This window comes from Phalacrocorax aristotelis, chromosome 4 (assembly GCF_949628215.1).
Source record: "Phalacrocorax aristotelis chromosome 4, bGulAri2.1, whole genome shotgun sequence".
Classification (NCBI taxonomy): Eukaryota; Metazoa; Chordata; class Aves; order Suliformes; family Phalacrocoracidae; genus Phalacrocorax; species Phalacrocorax aristotelis.
In genome coordinates, this window is record NC_134279.1 from 25,508,590 (window position 1) to 25,528,812 (window position 20,223).

Here is a 20,223-nt window from a genome sequence, read left to right on the forward strand (position 1 = left end):
GAGGGGAAAGAACCGCACATATCTTCTGCTAATTCGAGGCTTACAGCTAATGACTTAAAAGCCCCATAAACTTTATCAATAAGAAGCAACACTACAGCAAGGCAAGGACTCGCAGCCTAAGTTTAACACAGGTAGAAAACAGGGTGGGTTGCAAACAACCTACCGTGTTTCATATACTGTTTTCCTTAATTGCATAAGAGAAAAGAACCACACCTGCCCATGCTGGATGGCAATGCTGGCAATGCCAACACTGACTTCAGCGGAGCAAGAATTTCACCCGCTCTTACCCCATCCTCCCAAAGCCCTCGCAGGTACCTCTGCACTGTTCCCAGTGCCTGCTCCCCAGTGTGCCCACCACCCCACCAGCTGGGGCCGGGCAGGCGAGGCCGCCTCCTTTACTGCCTGGGAAGCACTTCCAGTGCAGAAACCAGCCCAAGCAACCGCCTCAAAATGCAGCGCAGGTGTATCCCTGGCGAGCAGGGGAAACTCAGTGCTGAATTCAGTGGGCACCCTGGCAGGCGACTAGGCTGGAGGCAAGCATATGTGTACGGAAGGAGCCCCAAGATCAAGCATGTAAGGGACAGTGGAAAATTAGGGTATATACATCGACACACTGGAAATTGGCTGTCACAGTGTCATTTGCTTTAGGAGATGATGCATCTCGCATTTACACAGGTCCTATAGCCCTACTGTGTCGTTGGGCTTTTCCTCTGAGGGTTTCCACTGGAGTCAAATGTGGTAACTGGCGTTAAAGAAATCGAGGATAAGACCAAAACCAACTTACACTGTTTTTCTTTTTTTTTTTCCTTCTTAAAACATGCACACGTGATATTTAGACATCACATTTAACCCACTCGCATGTACTTAAACACTGAGCCAGTCAACCCTAATGTAAAGACACCTCAACAATACTCCAGCTGTACCGGCGTATGAGCCACACGACATAAACGCAGATAATTGAGTCCTATTTATTTCCCCTGGTTTGAGCCTTGGGGTCACACTTTCAAATTTTTCTGTCCACTGTCAGAACACTTTTTTTCCTGATTATTTTCAAGAAAGTTGTAATTCTGCTGCATTCCCACAGACCATGAGGAACTCAAATGTTACATAAATTACACCTGTGACAACCACCACAGATGCTGGAAATGCTGTTATTGGATTCACTGTTAAAGTCAGGAAAGTTACACTGGTGATAAGATCAGTCTGCCAGGGTCAAAGTCTGTGGTTTATGTTTTGACACATTAATCCAATGTACTGAAATAAAACCAGAAAGGTTGGTATGGATTTATGGTTAGGCAGCTGCAAGCAGAATTTGTCTCTTTCTGAACACCTCTGTCCAGTGAACACTTCAAGGAAAATATCTTCAACTAGTTAGTGGAAGAACAAAAACTTGGATAACTCTTTAAATAGTGCCTGTGTGAGAAAGAAACCCCTCGTGCTTACACACCTTCTGTAACTCGGAGTCACAAATTATTTATGGCTGGGCTCACTGATAACACCCAATTACGAGGGCTGGCTCCAAAAGAAACATCTCAGCAGAATCTCACAGTAAGCTAATGTAAGCTTTTACTTACAAAATAAGGGCCAAAGCATGCAAAATAAATAATTCAAAAGAGCCAAGCTGGGTAGTGGGTATAAAGTATTGAGCACAAGTTGCAGGAGAGACATGGAGGGAGAAGACCTATTCCATATGCCGGGAGAGAGTATTTCCATGCTCACTCCTTCCCAAGATGAGGAGAGGCAAAGCGAGAGGAGGGTGGGCTGCATAATGCCAGGTGCCCGGGATGGGGTGGCTGGTGGCATAAGGCTTGCATGAAGGGGTCCCTCCTGCAGAAGTTAATTATGCATGGCTTCCTGAGTGCAACCGTGGGTCTGTGGATTTGTTTGGAGGAACATCGGTGGTCTAACAGCTTGTGAACTTCAAGACCTGGGTGCATTTAATTTGTCTCTCCTGAAAGTAAAAATCTGGGACAATGTTTTAGTTGAGAGCAGGGATCGATATTCAGGTGGTTTTCAGGCAACAAAGAACACAAGAGACCAATTTTTGTGACTGAAACAGCAGCCTTCATAAGTAGGGCCAGATATATTAGCACAGTAATATCTCTAGTAGTTGTAGTCTATCCTGTACTTCAGAACCAGTAACAGAAGTATAACATGTTTATATACAAATCATAAATACAGACAATGGGTTTGATAAAGGAAGAAATCAAAGCAAATTGCAGACCATACTGCATAATTCAGGGTTTGGTCCAATGCCTACTGAAAGTGAGATTGTGGGTGAGATGTCCAGTGACTTCGGGGAGGAGCATTGCTTCAGCTCACTGCAGCCCAGTTGCAGAGGGCAATGCAAGACCTAAATTCCCTTGTTTACTGAGTGGTGACATGACCTGCTCAGGGCATCGTTCAGGCCTTGACGTGGGTCTTCAGTCGTATTATCCAGCCTAGCATCAATGAGCCCTCTAAAAGGGAAGAATTATAATTCAGAATTATCGGTGGGTTTCTACTGTTTTATTTCAATACATTTTCCATTCCATTTATTTTATTAAAAGTAAGCTAAAGGACAAGTGCCTGATCCTGCAATTTTAAACGCCCAGTTGCAGTCAGCGCAGCTATACATGGGCACAGAAACCTACTGCTTACAGGGGCAAAGGCAGGATCAGTGCCTTGTTACAGACTTATTTTCTAGCAGAGCAAACACCACAGGGTAGGGTTTGATTTCTTAAATTAAACCAACTCTACCAACACAAATAAGATTGGATCTGCACAGAAACTCAACAGCTAAGGAGAACCAGGGACCTCCCCAGTGCATCATAAAGCTCAATAAAATGCTGCATGAAGTGGGGTTGGAGTGTATTTCCCAATGGGTATAAGATAATACTCCCCTGAAACAGTGACCCTCCTGAGAAGTCTCACTTCTGTCCAGTCCTGGACAGCTTCAAACAGGCCTGTCTGCTGAAAAAACACAGCTCTGATTGACTTATCTGCTTTCTCAAAAGAGCCACTACATGCTTTGGGCTTTTTGGAGCCTTAAAGCTCAAGTTAGATTTATATTCAGGAAAAAAACAACCTTAAATATGTGTACAATATCTAGGAGAGAATAATATGAGAAATATCTTTATTTTACCATTTTCAAATGGCTATTTCACTACATAAAAGGAAGTTTTTATTTTTATTTTTTTGGGGTATATTGATATTCCAAATAAAATTTTAACTTTTGGTTCAAAATAAAACCTGTCTCTTTGTTTTATTAATCGGTAATGTCCATTTTGTTCACTATACTGCCACCAAGTCCAGCTATTGAAAAAGACAAGTGGTTCTCCAGCTATGAAACTACAGCAAATCTCTATCAGGTTCATATTTTTGTGTACCACATAGAAGCATTATATGTTTTTGTTTTATATATGCAGGCACATGCATCTGTATGATATGGGTGCACTTCATACAGATAATCAGTGCTTGAGTGTCTTGTTTCTACACACTTACACTTTGGAAATCCTAATCTCTGCATCTCTGGTAAGAAACAAAATCCCTTTCCATCATGATACCTTCTGAGCAGGGGACCACACAAACACAGCCGTACTCGCCAGCAAGCCCAGCCAGCACTGTCATACAGCTCCCGATGGCACTGTCTGCTCTGTAGCATTTCTGCACCAGGCTTTTTCTGAATGATCACATGTCCTTTGCTCCCTGAACATTACTTTTACCCATCCCTCTGCCTGCAGCACAACTATGCAGAGAAGCACCCATAATGAATGATGGGCATAGCCATCCCCGCTCTCCACAGCAAGAGCATTTCAGGGCTTGTTTTCCTCTTATTATTTTGTAGTTAAACCAAAGCAGTCTACAAAGGAAAATAAAAGCTTTGTTGTCCCATATACACAAATCGATAAGGTGACTTGCACCTACCAGCAGGACTAGCCAAAGACTGTGGCAGGACCCAAAGTGTACATGTTTGGGCTGCAGCATGTCCCTGCTGAAACCCCACCGCTCTCCCCCTCGAAAGGTTTCCAGCATCACAACAGATTTCTGAGCAAAGGCAGCATGAGCTGGAGGTGGAGGAAGGAGTAAGAGTGGGAAGCCCACGATGGGTAGTGATGGGGCTGTGGGAGACCCTGGTGACCTTCCTGAGGACTGGTTTGGGAACCAGCCCAAGGAGCAGCCTGGAAGTGGAGCAGCAAGAAGAGGGAATTGGATATACGGACCGGGAAGTGCTGCCTACCATCTTCACGATTATCACAGGGAGAGTGGAAGAGCAAATGTAGCAGAGCAGAGGAAGATTTCCAAGGTAGGTGCAGCTCTCCTGTTGGGAAGAACTCTAACAATAACTGGGGGGGAAAAAAAAATAGGATGTGGGCAGTATAGGATTTTTTCAGGCTTATGGCAGAAACAACATTTCCTTGGCGCCACTACCCACCTATCTATGCTTCTGACAGCTGCCTGTGACCCAGGCTGGATTACAGCTGTATTTGAGGTAGGAGCAGAGATGAAACATGTAAGTCCTTCTTTTATAAAGATTTTGAGGAAAGCAAAAGGGTACAGACTACACACCTGCCAGTACCTTTGGCAAGGCTATGGGTAGGGTGTGTCATCCTTTATACTCTCCTTTCTAGTTTCCTCTGTCAAGCCGCCATGACTTGCAATGACCTTGTGCTGAAAGTCCCCAGCAGAGTCAGTCATGCTGACGTCCCGCCAAATGTGGGCTGCCAATTACCCAGAAAGATAATAGCAGGACAAAAGGAATTGCATCATGCTTGTCCTTTAGCACTGCGTGGCCAGGCAGGTATCCATCATCATGTGGCTGTAGCAGCACTATGTTGCAATCCCTGCAAGAACAAACGTTTTCTGGCCTGGAGCAGATGCCAGGCATGAACGACTGAAGCTTACCCTGTGCGGGAGCCCAGCCACAGCAGAAGGGAGCCTCAGGGCCGTAGCTGCTGCTCTCCCGCCTGCTTGTCCAAGAGCACAGTGCAGCCTTGCCTCCAGCTATGCTTTGCCCCTCATGCGTAGCAATTGCCTCAACAACAAAGCTGAAATGTTTCACAAAGCTGCTGGTAAGTCCATGCAAGCAAACACAGATTCACGGTGATGCTGGGCTTGGCCAAGCGGTTTCTGGAGGCTTTGCCACATCACTTAATGTGAAAACACTGAATAAACATTCTTCATCTGTTCTCCTCCAAGTGGCTTGGTGCCCTCTGTACTGCCTCAGAGTGATGTGTCCACAAAATCCCTTGAGGAAAAACCCACATAATCACCTTCAGCTGCACCTGCTCTGCCACCTTCCAGCCCTTCAGAGGCCTAAGGGCTTGGCAAGGGAGCAAACCCTTGCTGCTGCTCTGTCACAAGCTCACCAGAGAAGGCTTAAAAGGAGTTATTTATAACATCTTTCACAGCAAGAGAGTAGGCTGTGTTGCTTAAATTACTGATCTGGGGAAGACAGGTGAAGCCAGATGAACTCTGCTGGGGTACAGTGCTCTCTCTTGCCTCTCATCTGCACTGCTCTTCAGCTTCCCTCTCCATGCTATGCATTGAGCCTAAAGACAGCCCTGGGCCCTTCTGCTTCAAGGATACTGACGGTCTGCCTTTTCAGTCCAGGCTGAGCTCCACTGCTTTGCTCAATAGATTTGTCTTCATTCCTGAGCTGCCCTGAGCTAGCTGCATAGGAGGACTTTTCCGTCTACGTGGGAGGGTACCAGCTTCAGTCCCCATCCCGCTATCACCCACTGCAGTTCCTTTAATTGCATTTGCAGTTCAATGCTCAAGTCCTTTCTGCCACTGCGGTCACTGTAATTCTTCATGCCCCAGCAGTGCAGCTCAGCTGCTGCCACCCAGCACCGCTGGCACCTCCATCAACCCACAGTGCAGTGAAAATTGCACTAAGCTTCTCCACATCCTATTTTGCACCTCCAGTAGGAATGAAACTGCAGAGCATGGTGTCACCTGTTCAGATCATGCTGGTTTAGGGATGTTAATGCGATTCACCATTAATAGAAGTACTGCATGTCAGTGCAAACTTATTACTGAAGTACCAACACATAACTGTGTCAGCTGCAGCATCAAATGTTGCAGATATTCACTTTCATCTGCTAAAAATGAGCCACGTGGCTTCTTGTGTATTTTACATCTAATCATAGAAATGGTAGTAGATGAAGTTATAATAAAGGAAACAGTAATAGAAAATATTGATTTTGGAATGTGTTATATAGAATAATTTATTTTTGCTAAAAGAACCTTAAAGGTCACACATAAAGACAATTTTTTTTGCGGTCAGTATTTTTCCTTTTAAATTTTACTAGAAATACCAGGGATCCTAGGTTTGGTCAGTACAGTGCTGGCACTTACACCTGAATGGTGGCACTGGAACTGCTAAGGGTGTTCAAATCCTTTTTCCCAAGTATTCATTAGACAGACAGCTAAATACATTTAACAAAGACTTCACTGTTCACCTCTTGTGCTTTCTCACCAAAGCTTTTCTTTCAACATGACTTTATCTATATAAGATAAACTGAGCACACGTAAGCTGATGACCATTCAAGCTATCTGTCTGTAAGGTCACAACAGTTTGGGGGAGTGCTGTTTGCTTAGGAACATTTTTTCTCTTGTGTAACAGAGGTTAGGTCTGCGGAGAAAAAAGCAGTTTGGGCCTGTTATCACCTAAGAGGGTTATGCATTTCGTTAAAGCAACTCTGTGCCATTTCAGAGTTTAATTCATGACCACCAAAGCCTGTGGAGTTTTAGGCTGGAAGGACGTTACATCACCTGTTGCTTCAGGTGGAGCTTTTTGCAAGCCCCAAGTAAATATCACCTCGTTTGCCCCACATCTTGCAACCAGCATCATGCAAGTGTGGGGCTTGGAGCCACACACAAAAGCTAGAGAGAGTGCACCTGCAGGAGATGTGCTGGGCCTAGCATCCCGCAGTTGTGAGAAATACCCATCCCAGCGGGTCCCTGGCCCCAGTTATGGGCAATGACTCCCCAACAGAGGGGGAGGCAGGTGCTTCCAGGGAGTCTGGAGAAAACCTAGCCAGCCTTGGCCGGTGAGCTGATCACGAGGTATGGTCTGGAGGCTGCTTTTGGTGGGACTTCTGCCCCTCGGCTTGCCCCATGCAGCCGTTTTTTTAGGTTGGCAGAAGATGACCTTGACCCACCCACACAGAATGACTGCAGCTGTAAGATGCAATTTGAGTGTGTGGCTGCTAACGCTGGTAGTATGTTGAGGACAGTGTAGATGGCCATATTCCTCACAGGGCTTTTTTAAACAGGAAAGGAGGGTACATATAGGCAACTTGGCTTCTCAGCTGAGGGGCATCCAAGAGAAAACTGGGAAAACTAGAAAGACTCCAGCCTAAGGCCTTGGTTCTAGCTGAGTTTCTCTGTGAACTCCCACCCCACTTTCCACTACTGTAGCCAGCCTTGTCACTACAAAACCATCCAGTGCGACACATCTTGTGAGGCAGGAGGAAAATGTGTGAGTTAAACATTTTTAAGTATGACTTATGACTACACCCAGTGAACAAACTTCCAGAATATCTGCTCCTGTGCAACATATAACTCTTCAAGAGGACACCTTTGAGCTTATATTTTCTTTGATTGATCTTAGATTTGTTTGAATTAAATCAGGCAAAACCTGTTCCTTCAAGCAAAAGAAGAATACAAGAAATGAGATGTGGCAGTTGGCCAGGATCATTGCATGTGGTGTATAATGTTGGTGGCTTGTATGGATTTACGTAGTGGCTGGGAACTCCTGGCTTGCTCAGTGTAAGCAGATCAGATAGAAATCCCTGGCAGACAGCTACGGAGGACTCACACGGCCTTGGCATCAGGTTGCTTTCTTCCCTGCAGCTGTAAGCAGCTTTGACCTTCCTTTGCTAAATTGCACGTCCCTGCTGTGGTAGGAGGTGGTGGGCAACATGCAGTACCACCATAGCACCCAGGGGCTGCTCGCTTCTTGCGCTGCCTTGACAAAATATAACTTGCCGCTGCTGTGCAACTTCAAGATGTGACCCCTCTCTCTGCATCAGTGAGTGAGGCAAAGGGCTTTGCCCTGAGCAGAAGAGATGATTGATTTATAGCTATGAAGGAGGTGGCTGCTGTGTTAAAGTTGTGTACTGTCCTGGAGAGCAGCAGGAGAGCTGGTGGCAGGCCCTGTGCACTGCCTGTGGGACTGCTAGGGGCTCCCAGGCCGCGTGCATAAAACAGCACAGCTCAGAGAAAAAAAGCTTGGCAAGGAAATACTGCACAGGAGCCTCAGAAACAAAGACATCTCTGTCTCCTAGCATCATACAACACCCTAGGGAGGGTCTAGTGAAGGAGCCGTCAAAAACTGGGCAAGAAAAGGCCTCCTTTCCCTTCCACCTCCCTCAGAAGAGCAGTGCTAATGAGCTTGAGGGTCTTACTCTGGGAAATAAAAGCACTAAACTGCTGAAAAAACTAAATGATGTCAGGTGTAAAACAGAAAAAAAATAAGTTGCTGGTATTTGGAAGAGGACAAACAAGTTGTCGTTGTTACCCAGACAGTCTTTCCTGAGCCTGCCTTTTTATAATTGCAGCTACAGCAAATCTGACCAAAAGTCTCTGTCGCAGCATGGGAAACCAGCACGTGCTGCGGTGTCCCCAGCACTCGGCATCGGTACAGCCGGAGTCGCCTGCTCCCCTGCGCGCCCAGGGGAGGCTCCTACGCCGGGCCCTCCGGCCACCTGGGGCTGCTGCCCACCAGGGCCTGCCGGTGTGTATCGCTCCTCCATGGGGAGAGGTTTCCCGTCTTTTAAAGCAGTGAACTTCAACTGCACACAGCTTCAGTAAGTCCAAGCTGTATGAGGGTCTCTAGGAGACGCCCTTAATTGCTCTCAACTGTGTGGGGTTTTTTTATTTTCTTTCTTTTTTTTCACTTTCTTGTCCACCTTTGTGTAAGACAGCGAGTGTACAAGGCACCAGGAGCTAACTTTACTGCTCAAATTCTGTAAAAATCTAGAAAAATCATCAGAAGTATGTGTGCATTTATATATAAAAATACTGATATTTAACTGCAAAGATCTCATAGGTGTATATATGATGTACAGAAGGTTTTGGAGTAATTTTCTTAAAAGGTAGCAACTGAGTTTGTTCTTAAAATCAGGAAATTTTTAAAGGAACATATAACTTTGAAAGGCAGCTCACTGCTTGAAAATATCCCTTGCAAATTTTAAATTTGCAAGTGTTGCAAGCAGAGCTGTGCAATGGCAACCAAAGTATAAAGTAAGTTTACAGAGTACGGTTTTGTGCCTGATGCTGCCTTCAAAAAGGGTTTGTATAACTCTGTATGCAGCATGCACTTGCCTCTCCTCCACGAATTCACTCTCCCAGTGGGAAAGGCCTCAATAGTTAAAAACCCACAGCGCCAGTCAGCTGCCTGCAGAGTGAAGTGTGTTCATCAGACATCAACAACTTGGTTTCTTTGCAGCTGTCACTTTTTTAAAGTTAAACAATAATGGCATTTTAAAAGAAAAAGTCCAGGCTATTGCTTCAAGTAAACTGTTCTTCACTCCTACTGATAAACTTAATGTTACGCTATGGCAGACACTCCAGGTTTATCTGTATTACACTTATGTAGACTTTCCTTTGAAAACTCGTACCCAGTGTAATTCTACACATGACCTCCTGTTCCTGAGTCATCCCCTGCTGAAGAGGAGTGAAGCACACAGGGTTCATCTGGCATTGTGTCTATTACTTTGATCAAATGTCTCTCCAGTCTAGTTCCTCTATAACACACTGGCAAGTCTAAAAAAGGGGAAAAAGGGGAAAGGAAATGAGTTGTTTTTCCAGATGATGCCTGATGAAAGAGTAAAAGGGTCACCTGAACTTGCTTCACATGTCTGAGGGGGTGATGTACGGAGGCTGCTCATGGTCACTTCGTTGCCACCGGGAGATCTGAAATGGGACATCCATGTCTTCAGAGCAGGTGCCCCAACTGCTCAATGCCCTGGGCTGGCTGGGCACTTGTATCCTCTCTGCTGTGAGGAGTTCGAAAAAGTGAGTCTGAGGCATGTCCCCAGACAAAACACAGAAATGAAAGTACTAAGAATAACAAGAAGCAAAGGCTTTGCACGTGCTGTAGCCTACAGAGCTGTGACGGTGGCACTGCAACGTACTGAACCAGTTCATTTACCAGACTGGATGTAGGATTATTTATATGCATGGCTTAATGACTCTGTCTTCTTGATGAGATGTGTATAAGTGCTAAGTGCTTGTAGCTGGTCAGTTGTGAGCTTGCTGTTAGCCATAATATGTTTGTTAATAGATTATTTTTAATTTTTTTCTTCCTGATAACACTGGGCTCAAATGCAGTTATTGATGAGCTTTCAACACTGATGGCCCCATTTATATCAGTGTACCAAACCCAGTTATCTTTACCCTCACAATCAGTGTTAATTACACAGGTTAAACACTTCAGACTTTGTAGTTTTTACTGAAATTGCCTAGATAAGACAGACACAATCTGTGTAAGGCAGTGGTTGTAATTCTCTGGGTCTCCAGAGCTTAAACTACTTATTTAACTTTTCCCTCAAAGTTCTGCCCGGGTATCTACAAGCTACTTCTTTATTTCACCATTTGCTCTTTGTTGGTATTCTCCATTTAGATGACTTTCACTGGTTCCAAAAAGTAAGATAATATTGTCCACTGACTTTCATAATTCTTTATAAGACCTGCAAGCGTGAAACTTCAGGCCTGCTTGCTGTTTGATTGAGGTATTCCAAGTCACACTTCCCTGTACCTACTGCTGTCCATGGCAGTAGTCATAAACTGTGCGAGAGTAGTACAAAGAGGCCTTCTTGAATTCATAGAGACTGTTCATAGTGTTACGTAATATATACCTTGCCAGGATTATAACTCTGTACAGGGAGTTAGAATAACAAAGTCAAGTTAAACTATAAAACTTTTACTTTAGAAAGTAACATTCACTGAAGAGTGACTCATAAGTTCGTTCTTTAAGCATCTTCCACAGTTGCAGTTTGAGCTGAGTACACTCATAATTATTATTAACTGGGGAAGCTTTCACAGCCAATATATGGAAAGACCCAGAAGAAAATATTTTGGTATTTTAACTAAAGCTAATCTCTCCATTGGTTATGTAAAGGTAGAGTGGGAACCAATGTTTTCCTTAAAAAAGAAAAGATATTTCACCAGCTGGGCTTATTTATGAATCCTAAACTTTGGAGTAACTATTGCATCAGCACTTCTTAAACTTGTTTTCAAAGACACAAAATGAAGATCTTGATGTCTCAATTAAAGGGTAGTACAAAATTACTGTATTTGTGCCACCTACTCATGAAGCATAAACCCTCTTCTAAGAAAGTTGTTGCCGCTCATTCCTTAAGTTTCACTTGAACATGGCTGTCCTCACTTAGCCTGACAGCTCTCTATTTGGAGGCCAGCTAGAAGATGTGCACAAGAAATGCCTTAAAGAACCTTTCCTGGTTTATAAGAGACCAGACTGGTATTACCAGTCTCTGCTCTGCAGTGCAAAATTACACAGATACACAGTACATATGTAGGCTTTCTACTGACCTGCCTTTCTTTCTCTATTCCTTCCAGTCCCTCCAAAAATGGGATTTGAGAGTGTCCTGGTTTTGGCTGGGATAGAATTAGTTTTCTTCCTAGCAGCTGGCATAGTGCTGTGTTCTGGATTTAGGATGGGAATAACGTTGATAACACACTGATGTTGTTGCTAAGTAGTGCTTACACTGGTCAAGGACTTTTCAGCTTCTCATGCCCTGCCAGCAAGAAGCTGGGAGGGACCACAGCTGGGACAGCTGGCCCAAACTGGCCAAAGGGATATCCCATACCATGTGATGTCATGCTGAGTTTATAAACTGGGGGGAGTTGGCCAGGGGGTGGCAACCAGGGCTCAGGAGCTGGCGGGCCACCGGTCAGTGGATGGTGAGCTATTGCATTGTGCATCACACATTTTGCATACGCTTTTACCATTATTATTATTAGTAGTAGTAGTATTAGTATTAGTATTATTTTCCCTTCCCTTTCTGGCTTATTAAACTGTCTTTATATCAACCAATTAATTTTACCTTTTTTTTTTTTTATTGTCTCCCATCCCACTGAGGGAGGTGGGGGGACAGGGAGTGAGCAATCAGCCATGCAGTGTTTAGCTGCTTGCCAGGCTAAACCACAACAGAGAGGCAAAGGCACTGGATATATTGCAATCTGCATGTTCGTGTGCTGAGCATAAAGGGAGAGTGGGCTCTGCAATGGCCTGCATTCCTACATCTGTGTTGTACCTGGCTGACCAGTGACTGTTGCTCTTCACAAGTTCCTTCCCTCCAGAGATGGTATTTTGGGGAATGAGGGGGTATTTAACTTCCTTCTGCCAGCTGGACACAGAAACTGTAATAGCATTTTTTTTCCGTCTTAAAAAAATTCTGGAATCTCCCATTTCAAGAAAAATACTTCACAGCAATCATCGCAAGCTTGGATCCTAAGCTACTTTCAACTTTCTGGGCTTGAACTTTAAGGCAAGCTTAGTTTTGTTCTTGTGCTAACTCCTCTTCCCATTCCTCTGGCACCAGGATTTAAGAGAAACTCTGAAAAAATCATTGTCGTTTAGGTTTGAAAGGAAAACAATCTCTATTCCTGCTTGGGACAAACTTTTTCTTCCCTTGGAGGAAGTCATCAGGTAGCTGCTAGGTCATGATTGGGTGAGCAGCTAGCAAGTGGGGTGACAGACCTGCTGGCAGAGATGCTTCCTTCAGACATAAAGTGTGTGGAAATTGCTGGTCAACATGAATACATGCCTTGGCATTTGAAAAGTCTTGCTTCTCGCTGCCAAGGCATTGCATGTCGGAGACCATCCATTGCCTGCAAGCAGAGACCACGTCACTGAGTCCCTGAGCAAAGAGGAGCAGTAGCAGCGGCGCAGCTCGTAGCAGTGAGGACTGCTGCAGGCTGGAAAAGCAGCCCTCAGTTTCAGCAGCCAGTACTTTTTCCTTCCTAGAAATACATTTTGCTACTGAACTCTTGGCTAAAAGCAGAGGGCGCCGATCCTAAAATCACAGAGTGCCTAGGCTTTTGCTATCGCAGCTCGGGAGGAGAGGAAGCAAGCACTCCAGCCAAACTCCCGAGGTAGTTATTTTGGAGGAGCCAGGAGGCCCGGGTTTGCTACTGCAGGGGGAAATTAATAGCTTAGGCAGGCCAGCCTGCAAGAGGAGAGCAAGCAAGCCAGTGCACAAGCCTCTAGAGGGCTTTAATTTCCCTGCCCTGATGGCATGTCATACTCTGTCTCATGATACTCAGTTACAGGATGGAGGAAGAAATACTTCTTCAGGTTCTGGAAAGGGATTGTTTTATTTTTGCGTTTGTATGAGCTTTCAAGTATATAAAGGGATATTCATCTGGAAAGTTAGCCCTGATGGAAGGAAACACACAGGTACTCAGTGGGGACATGGCAGGGAGGAAAGATTGTTTTCTCTTACATATTCCTTTTCTTCCTTCACACATAAGCCTATTTGAGGTTTCCTGGACAGAAGTTGAAGGAAAGTAAAAGAAGCAAGTTTCCATCAGGAGCACTGTGTTATAATGAACCTGTACTGTGGAGGGTGTGGATGAGAGGTAATTCTGAGCATGCTTCCACCATGCAGCATGGCACTCTGTGATCCCTGAGCAAAGCCTACAGTTAGGTAATGTGCAAAAGCCAGGAGGGAAAATGTCTGGGACAGTACCTGACTGCTAACAGCTGCATAGCTTCCAGAGGAAAAATACCTGTTCGACAACCCTCTCAGGCAATCTAATAAGGGGGAAAAACTTCCATTCCCCAAAATTCCTGCTTTATAGGCAAGAGAGCTGAAATCAGGTGGGAGCTAAGACGTGACTGCAAATGAGTGAATAACAAATACCTGTGCCAACACATGTGTCATCAGAAGAAAGTGAATGTCTCTGTTGCCTTCTTTCACCATCCAGGTACATACCACTTAAGAGGAGGAGAGCAGACAACTTGGGAGGGAAGGAATCTTTATTTTATCTTGCTGTGGAAATTAAAAATGAAAACCAATGGATGCTTTGTGAAGGAGGGATGGCTGCCCCCTTCAGAAGGAAGGTGGGAGGCACCCATCTAAGCTGTGAGTCCCCATAATGACACAGATGCTCACAGGTGGTGCAGCCACAGCCCTGCATCAGTAATATGACCTGCCATGGACCCAGCCCGCACAGGGTGCTTGGTGCCTGCCCAGCTGATGGTTGGACAAAGCTGGGCTGCAGCCCTGCTCTTTCATAGCAGTATGCTCAGTCATGCTATGTAATACTGAGACATGCCATAGAAATCTCAACAATAATTTGGATGCTCCATGGGACACCAGCCTGAGTGCAAAGACCCTGCTAAAAGCAATGTGGGGCTGGAAAGTGACAGCTGCCCTGTTTTCCTTTTGCATGAGTGAAGGCAAGTCTCCTGAATATGCTAATCAGCCTACTTCACTAGCTAGTAAAAAGTTGGTCCCTTGAAGAAAAATTTAGTCTTCAAATTTAAAAGAAGCTATGTTTCTCCTTCTGCCTGCAGACTTTTCTCAACGGAGTTCTCTGAAATTCTGCTGGAAAAAAAGGTTAACTAAACTGATTTTCCTCTCTAAATCCTCACGCAGCAGGACAAGGTGACAGGCACTAAATGTGACAAATCCAGAGAAAGGGAACCAAGTAAGTACTGGCTCAGTGCCACTTGCCCCACAGCTTCCCCAAGCATTTTTCAGTTCCATTTTTTTACAGTCATTAAATAGCTGCTTTCCTGCTAGATAGTTAAAATTTGTTGCTTGGAAGACCAGATAGAGTTTGCAATGGAGTGGCTCACTTGATGGCCCGGCAAATCTGGTTTTCCTGTGTAAATGACCATAGTTCACATAAATATATTTTGTATATAAAAGAGAAGGACTTTGTATGCAGAAGCTGTGAAGAAAATCTGCTCTGCTCAGTCTCTCTTCAATTAGTAGCCTGGGGGTTTTCCTGATTGATGAATAATGCCTTTTCTTACCAAGTCTTATATGAATGAAGCAGAGTGGGGTCTGGCAGCATCATTTCCCATACCTCTGGGAAAGCCCTGCCTGACAGCCGTGCTGTCTCACTCCTGCTCTCACCCTGCCTTTGGCAGGCAGAGCGGATGGGCAGGAGGACCAGGAATTTCTCTCAGCTGGTGCCTCTGAGAGGCTGGATCACCCAGTAGGGCTCTGGCAGTGGGAAGCACCCCTAGTGCCTCCTGCCAGCATCCTTCCCCATTAAGGAAAAGGGCAGTAGGACACAGACGCGATTGTTGGCTGCTTGCACATAAGGGGATGGACAAAACCATTCTCCAGTGACAATCATGACTTTACAATTTCTTTGGCAATGTTCAGAGCACCAGAGAGAAAACTGCAATCCTGGGAAATTTGCTTCAGCTTAGAGCTGACAGCATGGTGGAAATGTTCTCAGCTGATACGCCAGTGTGTCAGGGTCAGGTCCCTCTCTGACTCCTACTAAGACTGCATTTCAGGTGAACATCCTCGCTCCCACCTCTCGCCCCTTTCATCCTAGCTCCCTTCTTACTCCTCCCGTTTGTTGCTCCAAGCAAGCAGACCAGGAGGAGATTCCATGGTAGATGGGTCAACTCAGTGGTTCTCTACTCTGATCTGATGCACAAAACAACATTTCAGTCCCAGACATCACTCATGCTTTTGGGTTAGTCCTCAACACCTATGAAGTAAAAACAAGTATGAGCTAGCACCAGGGTTTTCTCTATGTTAAATGTGGTGTCTATGTGATTTGGTGGAGTGCGTAACGGAGTAGGAGGTACTCACATAAGCTTGTAGGTTAGCAAGCCAGTGCAACCGGCTAATAACATCAAAGCAATGGACTTGATCCCTATAGCTAGGGCCAGCGGCTAACCCAAAAGAGAGAAGGCAAGGCTAACAAATTTTTTCCTCACGTTGCATAAATAACACAGGTCAGCTGGCAAATCAGTGGGGAACTACTCACCCAGTGCAAAATGGCAAAGATGACAGCATCCCCTTGAGAAGATTCAGGAAATTACATTGAGGGAAAAAGGTTCTTATACAAGTTTCTTCCCATTCACTTAAGCGCTCCAGCCTCAGTTTTCCTCTTAAAAGTTTTTTCAAGCAAAACCTCTTGATATTTCATAGATTAATATTACATACTGCTGTTACTAATGTCCTGTTAAACTTTGCCCTTGAAGGAGCTACCCAGAAAGCCAGCAGCCCAAGGGGACAGACGAGCCCTTAGGAAATGATAAAGACAGAATTGGGATTAATCCTCTAAGGGTGTAACCCCACTCACCCAGAGTCAAAACAGATGCATGAGACTGGAATAAATGTGGAGAAGGACAGCATGAAAAGCAAACAGAGGCTCTAATTAGAACTGTGCCTTCAAGCGAGCATGAGTTCATCTCACAGCATGGGACCAGCTACCACAAATTGCTATCCACCACTTCACATCCCTTTCCATATCTCATCTCTTCTGTGTTCTTCCCTTTTTCCTACTGAAGCAGTGGGAAATTTCTAGCAGAGCTTCCCAAGAGAGGATGAAGGGGTGTTGCTTTTGGATTTTTTGTGCAATGTTGTGCAATGTTGTAAGGAATTTTAGCAGGAACAAGACATTTTTTTCTGAATTCAGGGAGTAATCTTTGATCCTTCCCTCCCAGAAAGGACTAGTACAAGCCAGGTAAAGTCTCTGCAGAGTAGCATGAATAGCATGCATTGCTGTTAGGACAGCTCAGTGCACATGGCAATACATCAGCCAAGAGACCAGATTCCTGAGATGTTAAACACATGGTTTCTGTAGGTTTGTGCTTTGCCACCAGAAGTGTCAGAATCAAATTTCTTTGCTTCAACTCACAGCGCCAGGAGAACTTTGAGAATTTTACTTTCTTCTTATTTTCTTTTTTCTCTGTTACGAGAAGTCTTTGTATTGCTGTGACAGATGCACTCGACCCCTTAACCAGTCTAGCAGTAGTTTGGTAAAGGTAGGTAAAGGCCTGAGCCGTAGCCAGGCCAAGAACTCCTCTAGTTTCAATCTGTACTCTGACAGCCCACAAAAGAACTGAGTGACACAGTGAGCATTGACACATATGAGCTTGGAATACCAGTCATGCCAGTAACACATGAATAGGAGGTGGCTTTTCCAAGACTCATTTATCAAGGAACAAAGTTGTTGGTACAAGAAACCCCGTGCATACCTTTGCCATTGCATGTAATTGACTATAAGCCAACCATTTTATTCCATAAATATGACAGCCTAAGTGAGCCTTCTTTGAGCTCTCCCTGCTAGGTAGCATGGCTGCATGGAGGTGGTCTCCTCTTGGGCTGGGATACCCCTCAAGGTTTCTGCTCAAGGCAGAGACACCTTTTACCACGAGAAGATCTTTGGAAAGTGACCAATATAGAATCATAGAATCATAAAGGTTGGAAAAGACCTCTAAAATCATCAAGTCCAACTGTCAGCCCAACACCACCAGGCCTCCTAAACCATGCCCTGAAATGCCATGTCTACACATTTTTTCGAACACCTCCAGAGATGGTGACTCCAACACTTCTCTAGGCAGCCTGTCCCAGTGCTTGACAGCCCTTTTGGTAAAGACTTTTTTCCCTCATTTCCAATCTAAACCTTCCACGGTACAACCTCTCGTCCTATCACTTGTTACGTGGGAGAAGAGACTGAACCCCGCCTCGCTACAACCTCCTTTCAGGTAGTTGTAGAGAGCAATAAAGTCACCTCTCAGCCTTCTTTTTAAGCCAGGCTAAACAACCCCAGTTCCCTCAGCCGCTCCTCATCAGACTTTTTCTCCAGACCCTTCACCAGCTTTGTTGGCCTTCTCTGGACACACTCCAGCAACTCGATATTCTTGTGTATCTCGCATAATCTTGTAGTATGGTAATTTTGATTTGTGTCTTGGTAGTTTTGAATCATTGTTCAAATGATTGTGCCGTAAAGTGATAGAGTGAGCCTTGTCGTCGAACTTTGTTAAGTTGCACTTTTACAACATCATATTTAAATGACTTTTGCTAATACCTTTGCAGTGGTTCTTTAGCAATCTAAATCATGCATTTGTGACAGTTGCACAGCTTGCAAAGTCATTAAGGCCGGAACAAAGTAGAGCAAATCAATCATTTTTTCATCTTTAATGAAGTGATCAAAGAAAGAATGAACATACACACTAAAAGTGAAGTGGATGCTCAGAGGTTTCAACAAAACAGACTCATTTGGGAATAGAAACCACTATTTTTCTTTCTTATGATGCAGTTATTTATGTTCTGGGAATCTGACATAAAGTATACTGAAGCAAATATATCTTTCCTAATAGCTTGACTACCACATGGAATTTCAGCAGCTGTATTAAAAAAAAAGCTATATTATTGATCAAAAAAGACAGCTTAAATGGCAATGCTAAAACATGAGGAAGGAATCCTTTTTCTAAGATATCATTCAATTACTGTTAAGACTGTAATGATCTTGCAAATGGAGAAGATCAAAGAGCATCACTAGAGTTAAGTTCATAGCATTAACTACAATATCTGTGTGTAAAACACAGCAAATTAGAGGTGGTTTATTTGCCCGTGCCCAAAACCCTTCTGCAGGAATAAAGCAGCATTGCTCATCCTTCTATTTTTAATCCAGAGAAAAAGAATGAGGAAGAGGAGGAGATCTGACTCCTGGGCCTATCTACTAACTTGCTAATATCCCTAGCAATACCTAGGGGTATTGCAGCACACTGCTGTAGGAGCTTAGCGGGTAAACAGGGACTTCTCCTTGGTTTTAATCCCTCCAGGCAGTACAACTGCAGCAATGGTACACAGCAGGACTGTACCAGCTCAGTCAGGCTCTGGGCATGTATTTGGCAGTTGAAGTTCATCCTCCTCCAGTTTCTTTGCTCTCGGTGCCAGACTGGTGGAGTTTTAGTCAGTAAGATCTTTCTGGCCATGCTCTGCCCAGAAAACCGTGAGGTGCTGAAGGTGCTTCCTGCATGTCTGTGCAGTAAACCTCTGTGTTGAATTAGCAGTTGCAAGCCTCACCTAAGCTGCTAGGCCAGTTGGGCTTTGCCATGAGACAGACAAGTCCTAAGTTAGTTGCCCACTGCCCAAAAGTAGGCTGTCTGTTTTTATGTCAAATTTTGATGGTAGGCTCTTCTGAGAGTTGTATACCAGATATGCTTTGAACGTATTTTCCCCCCCGTCAGTGTACCAAGCCATAATGCAGGCTGACCTCTTCTGTAAATTCACAGAAGTATAATTTTTCCCTTTGAGTATCAAACCACAAAAACAGCTTAGAGAAAATCTTGGCAAAAGTTACTCCCATTTATCCAAACACAGCAACTATTCAGTGTGATAAAGAACAAACAAGGATCAGAGGTTTGCTTCTATTCCTAAGTTACAGACAGGAACTCGATCATTAGCTATTTATGTATCAGCTGAGATCTGATTTTTTTTTCCTAGTGGTCTCCGTCCTTTACCTTAATGCCTTATAAAGGCATCCTAAGGATAGGTGGAAATTTTGCAGAGGCAGCGGCAGTTTTTAAAATATTACAGTGGCTTTCAGTCAAAATGATTAAACACTGTGGGACATCTTGTTCTCTGCTGTTGAGTCATTTTGCAACTTTGTGAAATATCACTTGTGGAGCTTCTTCTGAACCTTGCAAACCACAAAGCAGCTCCCTCTCTGGAGATGAATAGGAAACTAATTCTGTTTTCAAACATACACATTCACATATATGCATGTTACAATGCTATTTTTCATATCACAGGATGTATAAAGGCTTTTCTTTTGGGGACATTTTTCACTACTCACAGTCATGTTGTCATTTGCTAAAGCGAAATCAAGTTTCTTGATCATAGTCCTGATTATTCTTAAAACAGAAAGCCCCGACAATTTCAGTGACGCTGGTTTTGCAAAACTGCCATTTTGAGCAAGGTTAATTAGAAGGTTTTGTGAAACAGACAGATAGTTTGACCTTTTCAGGCTTATCTATTGTATTTCAAAGCACCCATGGAATGAGTGAAGGATTTATAGCACACACTTAAGGTTAGACATAGGGTAGTGGTAAGACGTAAGAGAAGTTTGCAGTGGATTGATTGTACGGCAAGGTTGTGGTGTGGTGTTTCCATCACTGGAGGTACTGAAGAATGTATTTGGAAGATATAATAACAGAATACAATATTATTATAAAGGTAATTGGCCTTATCCTGGAGCTGGAAGAACCAGGCAATCTATTGG